Source organism: Mixophyes fleayi, chromosome 12, assembly GCF_038048845.1.
Source record: "Mixophyes fleayi isolate aMixFle1 chromosome 12, aMixFle1.hap1, whole genome shotgun sequence".
Taxonomy (NCBI): domain Eukaryota; kingdom Metazoa; phylum Chordata; class Amphibia; order Anura; family Limnodynastidae; genus Mixophyes; species Mixophyes fleayi.
The window spans coordinates 82762194-82777954 of NC_134413.1; the positions used below are offsets into that span (position 1 = coordinate 82762194).

The 15761-nt window shown below is 44.7% G+C and overlaps 1 protein-coding gene and 1 pseudogene across 3 annotated transcripts in view; one reads left to right on the forward strand and one right to left on the reverse strand.

Moving 5' to 3' along the window:
• Positions 1-4449, reverse strand: part of LOC142108402 (antigen WC1.1-like) — a 63401-nt pseudogene extending 58952 nt beyond the window's left edge.
• LOC142108564 (uncharacterized) overlaps positions 1-15761 on the forward strand; it is a 625828-nt gene that overhangs the window by 305383 nt on the left and 304684 nt on the right. The window lies entirely within an intron of this gene.

The window sequence follows — 15761 nt, forward strand, 5'->3', positions numbered from 1 at the left end:
TGTCCGTTATTGCTTTGGACCAGCTGGTCTTTTCTTGCCACCGTCCCCTTTCTTTATCCCAAATTGTGCCCTGCTAACCGCAGTAGGTGGGTCCTGCTGCCACTACTAGTCTCCTTCACCGGCACCTAGCACTGCTTCCTTCTAAGTAACTGTCGCTGCTAGTGTATCGCCATGCTAGTATACCTGGGCTGGTACCCCTGACCTCTTGCCTTCAGATCAGGATTCCTGTGGTGTGTAAATTTATTTAAAAGAAATAGCGCAGGGTGCTTATTTATATAATTGCAAATGCACTTGTTTGTAAAATTGATCTTTATTTCTGAGACCAGGGGAAGAAATGTGTTTCTGTTTTTACATTGCTAGAGGAAATGCATTATTTCTGATGTATATATCTGATACAATAAGCCTTTGTTTAGGAAGTATTTTGTGTATCTTGGTCTAAGGAAGTGCCTTCTGTGCGGTTTTGCAACTTTTCTTTGGTGAAAATGTGTACTCTGCAACTGTTTGAAGAAAGGACCCATGTCATTTAGACTTGCTGTATAATTTCCTGTGTCCAAAATAAGATACAGGAAATCACAGCGAGTTTTGGGATATTACAGATAAGCATAAATATTGTTAGCTTTGCATTGCATGTAAATCCATGTTTGGGTAAACAAATTGCATCCTGATTCTAAAAATAGCCTGTAAGGCTGTATCCAAATCTGTATAAAAAGCCCTGTCTTGTATTGAAAATTGTTCTTCTGATTCCATCTGACTGAGCACTGGTACCTTCAATCAGTGTGACTGTAAATAAACATCACTTGCTTCAAAGACCTGCTTGAAAGCATCTTCCATGCTGAAAATCCTGTGACCTACAGATTAGACCCTAAATCTAATCCGTTCCCAGCTGTTTCTGAGGTTTGGACCCAGGATCCAGTACCACCACTCTGCCCGCTACCCAGCAGTTCTGGTCAGAGCGATAGGCCAGGTGGGATCCATCCACAGAAACCCTGATCCATAGGAAGAGGTCAGGGTTACCAGCCCAGGTACATTAGTAATGGGGTACACACTCAACGTCAGTTACCCAGAAGAAACCTGGTACTGGATGCCGGTAAAGGTGTCCAGTGGTGGCAGTACTTGTAAGCCCCTCCTACTGCGGTGAGAGGGCGTACTTGGGTTAACGAAAGGGGACAGTGGCAAAGTAAGCCCAGCCGGTTCCCAGCAACAGAAGACAGGGTGGCATAGGTGGTCCATCCTGTCACACCAAACATGACATACTGTCTCAGAAGTCAATACATTTCCATACAGAACACATACCAATATAAAAAGATAAGTACATTTGCAATGATATACAGAGGTGCACTGCACCCCTAATTAAAATAAATATATATATAGTAAGTTATTTCTACATGATCCAGCCACAAATAAGTTATTTATAAAGTGATCCAGCCAAAGTACCCCACCCTATTATATCAGAGTAGGACATTGGCTGACATAAAAGCAGAAACGAACGGGAGATATATGATTAATACCCTGTGTTTTCAGGTTTATATCAGTATAACATCATCTGTATTGTCTGGACTTGTTATTATTATTAATTGATCAGATGTACGACCATCATCATCTAGTATTGTACTGAGCTCACTTTGCACTTTTCACATTTATGTTATATAATTTGTACTTATATTTGATTACACAATAATAAATGTTCAGGGTTTAGCTTTGTTCTTTGAATGCTGCATCTTTGGGTTCTAGTTACACTACTTCCAATCTTTCCCCTATAATGTCCGAGGACAGCAGCTCGGATTGTGTTCTCTACATGCAGCCAATCTGTATAAAGTGTTTAATCTTCTCTAGAAGTCTCACATGGTCGGTGTTCAAATACATATACTTTAATATGGAGTAGGTCCCCCTTCTGAAGTGATAACAGCTTTCACACTTCTTGGAAGGCTTTCCACAAGGTGTTGGAGTGTTTCTGTGGGAAGTTGTGCCCATTCATTCTGTAAAGCATTTATGAGGTCAGGCACTGATGTTGGACGAGAAGACCTGGCTCGCAATCTGAGTTCCAGTTCATCCCAAAGGTGTTCGATGTGGTTGAGGTCAGGGCTCTGTGCAGGCCAGTCAAGTTCTTCTACACCAAACTCATCAAACCATGTCTTTGTAGTCCTTGCTTTGTGCACTGGGGCACAGTCATGTTAGAGTAGAAAAGGGCCTTCCCCTGGTATGCTTAAGCTTTAAGATTGCCCTTCACTGGAGATAAGGGACCTAGCCCAAACCCTAAAAAACAGCCCCATACCATTATCCATCCTCCATCAAACTTCACAGTTGGCATAATGCAGTCAAGCAGGTAACGTTCTCCCGGCATCCGCCAAACCTAGACTCGCCCATCTGACTGCCAAACAGAGAAGCGTGATTCATCGCTCCACAGAACACGTCCCACTGCTCCACAGTCCAGTGTCGGTGTGCTTTACACCACTCCATCCGACACTTGGCATTGGTCTTGGTGATGTGAGGCTGCATGCAGCTGCTCGGCCATGGAAACCCATTCCATTAAGCTCCCGCCGCACAGTTTTTGTGCTTACATTAATGCCAGTGTTTTATAGTGCTGGGCGCTCATCAAATGTTTTACCTAATAGTGCAGAACCTAGTACTCCAATGTTGTTATAAAATCATTAAATAGTAGCTAACATTTATTAAAATACAATAAAAGATATGATCATTTGTTACCATGAATAAATGAATAATTGAATAAATGGTATGTACATTCAGATGGAAATTAATAACACTTTAAATAATAATGTGATCTACACAATAATGTATAAGTTACCAACCTAACTGCATAAAAAACAGATAAAAAGCAATTGACAATTAATAACAATAAATAATCCAAGGGATTGCATAAGAAGAATCAATCTCATCAATATCTCTATCAAAAATCGTCCATGAATCACAGTTCTAATTATCCGGATTGATGACGCGTGCTGCTGAGGATAAATACCCTATATAAATATATAAAAAATAAAAAATAAAAATATAAATATAAATAAATATTATCAGTCCTCATGAAGGTTATAAACTTCCGAATCAAAGAGAATCCGTCACGCTTAACAACAATATATCAACAAAGATGAATGAATCAGCCTACTAGTTGTGTTTTTCCATGCATTTGTTCCCACAAACCTTGGGAGGAGAGCGCGATTCCATATTATAATATTAATGCCAGTGGAAGTTATGAACTCTTAAGGAATGGAATCAGCAGAGCGTTGGAGATTTTACACACCATGCGCTTTTGCAGTCGTTGACCCCGCTCTGTGATTTTACGTGGTTTTCTGCTTCGTGACTGAGTTGCTGTTGTTCCTAAACGCTTCCACTTTCTAATAATATCACTTACAGTTAACCGTGGAATATCCAGCAGGAATGAAATTTCACGAACCGTCTTATTGTAAAGGTGGCATCCTATCACAGTACCACGCTTGTAGTCACTGAGCTCTTCAGAACTATCCATTTTGTATCACAAATGTTTGCAAATGGAGACTGCCTGGTAAGGTGCTTGATTTTATACACCTCTGGCAATGGGTCTGATCGAAACACCTCATTTCAATAATTAACAGGTATGGCCTTGATGAGAAAGGTGTTGTCGATGTGGCTTTACAAACGCTAGAGTTGGCTAAACAACTGTTGTGAGGACTGGGTCAAAATAATTGCACACATAAGAGGTGGATTTTTTGGTCTTATGCCCAGGCAACAAAATGATGATTAGTGTCACCAGACCTCGTGGTCCAGAAGTATCCGACCCTATGAGGCGCTACGCTTGCCAACAACTGGGACACATGCAAAGAAATTGCCCACAGGGAGGAAGACCGTTCTCTGGATTGAGACCAGATGTTCCCCGTGTGTTAGTGTGCCAAGGAACATCAATTGAGGGTGGGGAGGGGCACTACGATCCTGATGCGCCAGAGGCGGAGGAAGTAGTCTATCAGGTGGAGGTGGTAGTGGCAATCGGGAAGTCTACCCCTGCAAATATGAAGGGACACCTGCAGTCTGTAAAAGTGAATGGCCAGGAATTGCAGGGACTCTGGGACGCTGGGGCTTCTATTACTCTGATACGGCCCAGTTTAGTCCCACCTAATCAATGGCTAAAGAACGGGGAAAATCAAAATTTCAATGGCGGGAGGCCAGATTACAGTTATCCCCATGGCCAGGGTTCATTTGGATTTGGGCCCAGGGTGTGGGGGAGATGAATGTGGGACTTTTGGATGGATTACCTACCCATGTTATTCTGGGGAATGATTTGGGTGGTGGATTAGCCAGTTACTTTGGGGGAGCTATCACACTGAGTCGAGCACAGGGTTTGGAGACAGCTCCCGAGGACCCACCCATACCAGCACCAGAAGTCCCTGTTGGATCAGCTGACACACCACCTGAACCGCTGTCGGTGAGTAACGCTGTACCAGACTTACCTGACATTGGCATGAATCTGGGGGAGGTTGATAGGACTGCATTTAGGGAAGCCCAACAGACTGACTCATCCTTAGATGGTCTCTGCAGTGCGACAGAAAGGACAGATTGGGGACCTCAGGAGGATAGGATCATGTGGGAAGAAGAGAGGTTGTACTGGGTGCTTGCCAAGGCTGGCCCTCTAGAGCCAGGAGTGGCTAGGAAACAGCTGATTGTTCCCCAGCAGTACCATTGCCGGTTATTAGCACTAGCCCATGACATCCCCCTAGCTGGCCACCTAGGGGTTTTGTATAACCCATGCTCGGTTGCTATGACATTTCTTCTGGCCTGGAGTTAACCAGGAGATCAAACACTATAGGTCCTCATGCGATGTGTGCCAATGCCTTGGGGGACCCCACGTCGGGTCCCCCTACAGTCCATGCCCATCATAGCTGAGCCATTTAGGAGGGTAGCCATGGACATTGTGGGACCTTTTAAGAAACTTAGCCGAACAGGGAAGAAGTACATCCTGACCGTATTCGACTACGCGACTAGATACCACGAGATAGTGGCACTAGAATCCATAGATGCTGAACATATTGCCCAGGCTCTCATGGATATCTTTAGCCGTGTAGGATTTCCTCAAGAAGTAGTCACCAACCAGGGGACGCAATTTCAAGGGGACTTGCTGCAGACAGTATGGGACAAATTTGGGGTCTATCCCTTACGCACAACCCCCTACCATCCACAGACTAACGGTCTTTGCGAGAGATTTAATGGGCCCCTTAAGCAGTTGCTGCGGGCATATGCTGAGTCAGAGGGGGGAGACTGGGAGAAGTCATTGCAGCAGCTATTATTCGCGTACCGCGAAGTGTCGCAGGATTCTACCTGGATCTCTCCTTTTTAGCTATTATATGCTCTCGAAAGGTACGGGAACCTCTCGACCTAGTCCGGGAAAGCTGGGAAAAGTCATTCCAGGAACCTGAGGTTCCAGTCTTTGAATATGTGGTACAAATGAGGGATAGACTGCAGAGGTTGATGCAGCTCGCTCATGACCATACCTTGGGGGCACAGGAACGGCAGCACCATTATTACAACCAGGGGGCTTGAGAAAGGGAGTTAGAAGTTGGACAGAAAGTGATGGTGCTCGTACCTGCCAGAAAGCACAAAATACAGGCAACCTGGGCAGGGCCCTATACCGTAGTGGACAGAGAGGGTCGGGTAGATTACATTATAGCACTAGATGGAACCGGGAAGTGGGTGAGTACCTATCACATTAATAGGTTAAAAGAGTACATCACCAGGGAGATAGGGGCCGTGGCAATCTGCTGCCCACTTATAGACGACCCCATACCCGACATTCTCGCAGCAACCAAAAAGGGGTGGAGACAGTACCCATAGTCCAGCAGTTAACAGGAGCCCAGACTCAACAGATGAATGGAGTATTGGAGATAGAGTGGCCTCAGTTCACCAGCAGGCCTGGGCGCACTCATGTAGTGGCCCATCATGTCGACACTGGGGAGGCTCGGCCTATTTGGCAACCCAGGTATCGAGTGAGTCCCGAGGTGCTTGACATGATCAAAAAAGACGTTGATGAAATGTTGGCATTGGGGGTCATTATACCATCCAATAGTCCCTGGACGGCCAGTGTGGTGTTGGTGCCCAAGAAAGACCGGAGTACACGCTTCTGCGTGGATTATAGGAAACTAAACGAAGTGACGGTGACAGACACGTATCCCATGCCCCGGGTAGATGAGCTGTTAGACAGTCTGGGGACGGCTCGCTATGTGTCCACGCCGGACCTTAGTAAGGGGTACTGGCAGATACCCCTTACCAGGGAGGCACAGGAGCAGTCCGCATTCACCACTCTGTTTGGCCTATTTGAGTTTACTGTCATGCCCTTCAGAATGAAGAGTGCCCCAGCCGCCTTTCAGTGTACAGTAGACCGTTTGCTGACAGGCTGTGAGGAGTTTGCCCAGGCATACCTGGACGATATAGCTATTTTTAGTGAGACCTGGGAGGACCACCTGCAGCATGTGGCCCAAGTATTAGCCCAGACTAGCCAGGCAGGGTTGACAACCAAACCAGACAAATGTAAGATGGGGATGGTGGAGGTGTTGTACCTCGGGCACAGGGTTGCAGGAGGAAGTATTCGACCGGAGCCGGCAAAAATTGATGCTATCCCACCAGCCAAAAACAGGTGCGCGTCTTCCTTGGGATGACGGCGTACTATCGCAAGTTTGTACCCCAGTACAGCACCATTGCCAAGCCGCTGACTGAATTGACGAACAAAAAGAACTCCCAACAAATTGAAAGGACCCCTGATTGTCAGCAGGCATTTTCCCAGCTTAAGGATATCTTGTCACGGTCCCCAGTATTAGCAGCCACTGACTTCCGACAGTGGTTCATTGCGCAAACAGATGCCTTGGCCTGTGGAATAGGAGCTGTCTTGAATCAAGTAGGGGAGGATGGTTGTGAACACCCAGTGGCCTAGCTCTCCTGGAAACTTGTTGATCATGAGATAGCATACGTTACTATTGAAAAGGAGTGCCTGGCCATAGTTTGGACTCTCAAAAAGTTGCAGCCGTACTTATATGGGCGCGAGTTTTTGGTGGTCACAGATCAAAATCCCCTTAGCTGGCTGCAACGCACCACAGGGGAGAATGGACGGTTGCTGAAATGATGCTTGGCCTTACAACTGTATAACTTTTCCATCTCTCACAAAAAGGGTAAAGATCACGGAAACGCAGATGGCATGTCTCGTTAGCAGGAACCAGACTCCAAACATCATTGCGCCTCTGGAACTGTCCAGCCAGTCTCTCTCACCACGGGGTACATGGACTAAAAAGTGGTGGGAGGCATGTAAAGCAACAGGCATGATGTATGGTGTTACAACCCCTTAATCTAATCCATACCTGAACTGTACATTTTAGCCATGTTGTTGTCAGGAAGTATTAGTGATGTGATTATAACATCTCCTTGGAAAAGTGCTTCAGGGGTTAAATTTCACCTCCACAGTAAACACTCTGGAGTTGAGTGAATTAAGCTATCATTGTTATTCCTGTTTGCTCCCTATTGTCCACTAGTGAACTCTACAGCCAGCCAGGAGCCTGACCCAGCGGACCCTGACCTGAGGATAGACACCTGGGGAGGTTGGCGGGGGGGCTGGATAGTGTAAGCAGGCCACCATTCAAGACATTTTGCAACTCCCCTGGACAGGCATATACCAAGGTGGGATTAGGAGGTGATAAAAGAGGCTACCCTAGGAGCTGTACGTGTGTGACTAACTTTTGGCCAAGAGGTGATGCTCTGCCAGAGATGCGCTGTGGAACATATCTCACTGGATTTATTGGAACTGACTTCCTCACTTGTTGGTCTTGCTATCGTTAAGGGGCCGTGCTGTATTTAGTCCTGTTCTGCAGAATAAATCATCCTTCTATTTTTCCCCTAATACCGTGTCCGAGTGATTTGGGAACCACGTATCTTCACACTCACGTTCAAATATTTTGAAGTACATAGTGTTAGGATTTTAAACCCATTCTCTATGTATGTTGCTGTGATCTTTCGTCCATCTGGACCACACCAACAATTTCTTGAATACTTCTCTGTATGGCTTCCTCTCTTTTTATCCTCTGACATCCCCACCATCATCATGGGTGATTTCAACATCCCTATTGCTAATCCGCGTTCCAATGTTGCTTCAAAACTGCTGTCGCTAACCTCCTCACTTGACCTCTCCCAGTGGATTGAATCCGCTACTCATCAGGATGGCCACTGTCTTGATCTTGTTTTCTCTAGACTATGCTCAGTTTCTTAACACTCCTTTCCCCCTCTCCGTTCATCATCTTATTAGTTCACTCCAAGTTATTTAACCTCCCTGCTGTCAAACTCTTCCAAGCCTCCTCATAACCGCAGGAATATTAACTCTATTGGTTTTCAACAGTTTTCCACCTCTCTCCAACACCTTCTCTCCCCAATTTCTACATTCTTCGCCCCCGATATGGCAGTTCCTCATTTTCACCATACCCTAGCAACTGCCCTTGATCAGGTGGCTCCAGTGACTCTTCATACTTCATTTCTTTGTCAACCGTAACACACTATAAAGAATTCTCATAAAGCAGAGCATCACTGATGTAAATCTTGTACCTCTAATGATTTCAGCACATATACTGCTATCTACCACTCTTATCGAAATGCTCTGGACATTGCGAAACATGCATACTTCCAATCTCTCCTCCATGCTCAAGCTACTAACCCTAAACGCCTTTTGAACACATTTAAATCTCTTCTCAGTCCTCCCATTCCAAACCCTCCGACTACCATCAGTGCCCAGGATCTTGCTTCCTATTTCAAGGACAAAATTGATAAGATCAGACTTGAAATTATATCATCTCCCTTGACAAGCAATCGGCTCAATTCCTTTGTAGAACTCTCTAACACTCTCTCTTCATTTGATCCCACAAATGAAGAGGACGTTTCTACTCTATTCTTATCTTCCTACTCTACCTCCTGTCCTGATCCCATACCCTCACAAATTGGTAGGTCCATGTTTCGTGCTCATTACACCTCTAACATCTGTAATCTCTCTCTCTCTACTGGTATCTTTCCATCACTATTCAAGCATGCAGTGATTATTCCTATTCTTAAAAAAACAAAATTCTGACCCAAACTCTCTCTCAAGTTATTGTCCTATCTCTCAGCTCCCATGCCCCTCCAAGCTTCTCAAGATAATTGCCTACACTCGCCTCACAGGTTTCCTTTCTGCAAACAACCTATTGGATCCTCTTCAATCAGGCTTTCGCTCTCAACACTCCACAGAGAATGCTTTGACCAAGGCTGTCAATGATCTGATCACAGCTAAAACTAAAGGTGATTCTCCTGGATCTCTCTGCTGCATTTGACACTGTTGACCACTCTCTTCTCATACAGACACTTTAATCCCTAGGTCTTTAAGACACTGTCCTATCCTGATTCTCATCCAACCTATCTAATCGCTCTTTCAGTGTTAATTTCTCTGGAACAACCTTTACTCCACTTCCTTTATCAGTTGGAGACCACAAGGCTCAGTCCTAGGTCCTCTGCTATTCTCTATCTACACCACTTCTCTTGGAAAACTAATAAGGTCCTTTGGATTTCAGTATCATCTCTATGAGGATGATACACAAATCTATCTATCCTCTCCTGATCTCTCACCATCTGTGTTGTCTCACGTTACTGACTGTCTTTCTGTCATTTCATCTTGGATGTCCACTCGCCAACTAAAACTCAATCTTTCAAAAGCAGAATTAATAATAGTCCCATCCAACAGTAGAAACTTCCTGCCTGACATTTCAATTTCTGTTGACAACATGACCATAAATCCCACCCTGTAAGTTCGCTGTCAAGGTGTATTCCTTGACTCGTAGCTATCCTTTGTTCCCCACATCAACTCTATTATTTACATCATGCATACATGTAAAAATCATTTCCAGAATACGCACATATCTCACACAAGACACTGCAAAAACTTTAATTCCTGCACTCTGTGAGGATACCACCCTTACGACAGGCTTTATTACGACAGCACAACACCACAAGATGTTCACAAGATACAGGGTAAATGGTAGCATGTATCCTCCAGCAGCCTCTTGCAGTCCGCACTCCAAAGTAATAATCTCAGTCTCTTTCATAGTCTTATCCTCCCGCAATTTTACCACTACCGATTAGCAAAACAGTTATGGTGTTGCCCAGCCTGGGTTACTGGCTCACACCGACCCTGTTCTGGTAGGGTTTCCTCCAGCGGCACCACGATACCTGGCCCAGAGTCCTTTTTTGCTGATGTCTTGTACACCAGGATCCTCCAAGCTAGAATACCTCTCTTGGCATTCTGCTCTCCCTATATTCATCGCTGTATACACAGGGAGTTGGGTTAAATGTCTCAAACCTCCCCCCTTACAGCAAGGACACTTTAGCTGCTAGACATAATGTCCCTGTTACTTTGATTAGATATTTTGGCTGGATACACTAAACATGGGGTTACAATATTACACCAGGGAATGACACTGCTTGCTATGTTGCCTTCTCCCCTCCTGGGTCTGACTGTCACTGTTGCAGTCCTGTCCTAACATATTCTTGCAGTCTGCACAGTTGGCTATGTAGCGGTTTACATCCCTCGCTAAACCTAACCACATGAACTGCTGTCAGAGCCTGGCTCGTGTTCTTCTTTTTCCTCGGTGATCGGTACCCCCTTCCCCATGGGCCTGAGCTACAAACCGATCCCGATATTCGGGTGCGACTATCAACCTGTACTTATGATTTGGGCTGGACACCGTATATATAGTAACCTGTCCAACCAAGCACATTCCTCTACCACCCCTGTCTTATATGACATATCTGCTTGTGCCCGCATGCCTTCTAGATCTGGATCTAGCAACTGAGCTTCTTGCAGTCTAGATTTATCCTCCTCCCCCAGGACTATATCCCCGTCAGGATGGTTTTGGCTACTCACCCTCAGAGGCCTGGAGATGCAAAAGAGAGGTTGCTGATACCCGGTTGTCACAGGCGTGTAGGGGTGGTTGTTCTTCCTCTGCCTGGGGCTTGCCTTTATATGGGCATCTTTTCCAACAAAATAATTTTCGATGTCTTGCCCCAGATCATTGCCCAAAATCAACTAATTGGACATTCCCGCCATAACTCCAACTTCCTCCAGGTTGTTACAATGGCCCCAAAGCAACTGGACTTGGGCTGTTGGAATCTCTGCCCATTGTCCATTCTCCATCCTAACTTTAAAGTACTTGTTGGGGACAATTCTTCTGGAATCCACCAACTTGGGTTGTACCAGGGTGATGGCTGCCCCACAGTCCCTAAATCCTTGGGCTTTTCTGCCATCCACCCACACATCATCATCATCATCATCACCATTTATTTATATAGCGCCACTAATTCCGCAGCGCTTTTTCAAGTGCCCATAAAGGCATCCTCCTGTTGTTTGCCTCATGCCAGGCACAGCATTGAAAGTAGCTCTTACGCCCCTTGCCTCTGGCGCATCAGGGTGGTAGTGTTTGTTTTTCTGGGGGTGGTTCCTGCCAACAACCCCCGTGGGTGGGAAATGGTCTGATTGACCTGGGACACTCCTGTTGAATATTTCCCCGTTATCCACATCGATGGCACTGCTTCCAGATTTTTGCCGAGTGTAGTATCGCTGGTCCTTGGTTGCTGGGTCACCTTAGGGCTTCATTCTGCCCCTTTTCTGTTTTTTTCCCAGGACTGTGGGTTACACTTTGCCACCCAATTCTGTAGGCTGGGAAATATCTCAGTCAGCCCTGCTTTTACCAGCTCAAGTCCTTTTCTCCGGATCCACTGATGACTGGCCTGGGGTGGGGGATGTCTCTAATGTAGCTGCAATCTCCTGAATCCTTACTGGCTGCTCCTGAAAGAGTAGGGCAAGGTCTGAGGGTTCCAGTTGTGCCTGCTCCTCAGCAGTGAGGTAGTATAGTAGCTCACCCCAGTCTCCTTGGACCATTCCCCCACCACATCTGGGAAGTTATCCTGACTTTCCTTAATAAAGTCCACCTCAGACAGTTTTGCACATATGAATCCCTCATCTCTCAACACTAATATACGAGGTTGCTCCTGGTCCTCACCAAACTCCTTGGCTTCCAGGATTTCTGCAACATAAGTCCCAACTTGGGTGGCTGTCACTGCTGGGACCTCTACTATTTTTATCCGGCCCACATTATCGAATAGGCATAGGTCCCATTTGCGTACTTTTTCCACTAGTTGTGGCCTGAAGTCATCCTGGGTAGTGGAAATTTCCCTTGCCTGGCATAATCCCTGGAGTTCATCCAGTTTTAGGGAGCTATAGTTGTTCATGGCTCACATTTCTTGCAACTCCTTTGATAGGCTTCCTCTGGGTGCTGTGTAGTCCGTGCTGTGCTGTACCTACAAGGCTCTTGGACTCCAACCGCTTGCGTGCTTTGCAGCCTTCCCGGTTCTTGCGACACCGGGTCAACTGATCCCACTGCTTGCCACCAAATGTGAGTGTCAGGTTAGCTCACGAATAATTGAGTGAGATCCTGCTGTCTCAATAAGTATTGACTAAAACTTCCCTGTAGGCACGGAGTCTAACAAAATGGGAGGTATTCACCAGGGATGACCGCAAGGGAATATGGGCTTCTGCGGCTCCCACATTGCAGGTCGCGGCCCTCCAGGAAAGCTCCCAATGTGACAGCCGAGAACGAAATATATGGCAGGAGAATGATCCAATTCGGACATCAAGTGGTGGTAACAAAGATTACCATTTTATTATAAAACTTTAGTACAAGAGTTCAGTGCAGACTTGAGTAATTTGCAAATGATGATCACAAAGGCATGCAGGAATAGTGACTTTCAGCAACATTCATTAATACAAGCTGCGCATGCAATAATCAGATTCTCCATTAGTAGTAATCTTGAGGCACAAGAATCAACAAAGTTCAAACATATTCAGCCACGATAGACACAGCTTGATACGGATTGTAGAGCTGATAACGGTAATCAACAATGCAGGCCAAATTGATAATAGATGTAAATCATAGCATTTACTGCAAGACGTGGAACAGGTATGCGGAGATCAAGACAGTCCAGCATCCAGTAGTAACGAACTCACGGCAGCGATGAATAGCAGCTTTACCACAGATAGTGGAACAGGTATTAGGTGTAGCTCATAGCGTTACCACAAGCAGTGGAACAGGCATGCAAACAGAGACATCAGAGTAACAGATATGACTTGAAGAACCAGCAATGCAAGAAAGAAAGGAAGGGCCTTATAAAGGGAGACTGACCAATAGTAACACTGACCAGCACACAGGTGTAATGATCACAGGTGCAGACCATGACTAATAGTCTGCACTAGCAACATAAATTAAAGTGACAGTCAGTGTTTAGAGGCTCAGGTAGAGGTACCTGGAGAGCGGAGTGTGACAGTGAGGATACCACCATTAGCTCGGATGCCAGTTACCCTCTGTGGGATTCAACTCACTCGGGTAGACCAGAATATATCCAAAGTAAGACTCTATTACGACAGCACAACACCACAAGATGTTCACAAGTTACAGGGTAAATGGTAGCATGTATCCTCCAGCAGTCTCTTGCAGTCCGCACTCGAAAGTAATAATCTCTGTCACTTTCAGAGTCTTATCCTCTCGCAATATTACCACTATCGATTAGCGAAACAGTTATGGTGTCGCCCATCCTGGGTTACTGGCTCACACAGACCCTGTCCTGGTAGGGTTTACTCCAGCGGCACCACGATGCCTGGTCCAGAGTCCTTTTCGCTGATGTCTTGTACACCAGGATCCTCCAAACTAGAATAGCTCCCTTGACATTCTGCTCTGCTTATATTCTTCCCTGTATACACAGGAAGTAGGGTGAAATGTATGAAACCTCCCCCTTACAGCAGGGGTCTCTCAGTGGACACTTTAGCTGCTAGACATACTGTCCCTGTTACCTTGATTGTCCAATAGAATGGCTTAACTCAATTAGCTATTTTGGCTGGATACACTAAACATGAGATTACAATATTACAGCAGGGAATGACACTGCACGCTTACATGAAACAATAAGACTTTTGACACATTGTATCAGCAGTGTTACACAATCTGAATCTGTGATACATTTTGATACAATAACATTTAGATTGATACATATTGATACATTTCCCAATGCTATTTCACCCAATATATTACTGTGGAGGCACATTGCACATCATTTAGAAGTTCTAACCTCAAAACCGTGAGAAACGGGTCATGAATACAAAGTCCAGTAGCACCCCGTTTCCTCACACACTCATCATTTCCCGCATTGACTATTGTAATTCCTTCCTTACTGGTCTTCCAAACATAAGACTCGGGCCCCTACATTCTATTTTGCACACAGCGGCTAGATTGATTTTCCTTGCAAAGTTCTCTGAAAACCCATCTCTTCAGACAAGGTTATAATATTCCTCTACCACCCTCTTAATCCCCCCTATTACCACCCTCTACACAGCTAACACAAGACAACAACCCTCTGACCAACATTGCTGTGTGACTGATCACACAACCCACTAAATACTTTGTAACATTTGCATTCTAGCTGCATCAATATTCAATATGATGTAGCACATGCCCTTGTGTATCAAAACATTGTCCCATGGATTGTAAGCTTGTGAGCAGGCCCCTTTTACCTCTACATATGTATGTATTACCCAGTATTGTTTTATTACTGTTTGTTCCCAATTGTAGAGCGATACGGAACCTGCTGACGCTATATAAAGAAATGTTGATAATGATGATGATGATGATATAAGGTAGATGTGACCACATTCTAGGGCCTGATTCATAACCTCCAGGTAACTTGCGTTTTTAAAAAGAGCAGTAATCTGAGTGTAGCTCCTCCTGTATTCAAATCCAAGTGGATATTAAGACATGTTTCTAATTTTTATCTGGGTGTAAGTACGTTCCTTGACGTACATAGACACACAGAAGAGACTGCAGTATACGCACATGTGTAAGTACAATAAGTGGTCAGAATACACCAAAAACATGTTTTTATCAAAATTTAAAATAAAAGCTGTTAACAGAATAATCATTTATATAAATGTTTGCTTTCAAAAAATGTAATTACATTTTTTTAATTTTTTTACATTAATGACATAAAGATGACCTCAGTGTGTACTGTAGATACAATGTGTTTTATAGTATATCTTAGTGACATACAATGTACTACGCTGTGTCAGTCAGTACTTATACCGGCCCTGTAGTGTCTGCAAACATAAGGTGGAAGACGAGTACTTACCACACAGACAAGGTCTTCGTTACCCCCCCTCCCCCGTTCTGCCTCTTAAATCGTAGGAAGTGATAAGTGTTATTGGACATGAATTACATGTAATTGATCTCACTACATGATCTCTGGACATGTACAGTGGGGATCACGTGAGATACGTCCGAATATGACACAGACCCTCAGACAGGTTATAAAGTCCTGATACTGGGAATTTGTGTATCAGTAAAACTAACACAAAGGGGTATATTTATCAAGCTGCGATTATTTGGTGGGTTTGTAAAGCGGAGATGTTGCCTGTGGCAACCAATCAGATTCTAGTTATCATTTATTTAGAACAATCTACAAAATGATAGCTACAATCTGATTGGTTGCTACAGGCAATATCTCCACTTTACAAACCCTCCGGAAACTTACAGCTTGATTCATTTACCTCAGAGTGCAGAATACTTTATATATTACTAATTTACTGATTTATTGTTGTCTTTTTGTGTCTCTAGTATTATATACTGCATATTTGTCTGGACTGATTCATTCACTCATCAAATGATGGAAGATGTGTCAGTAAC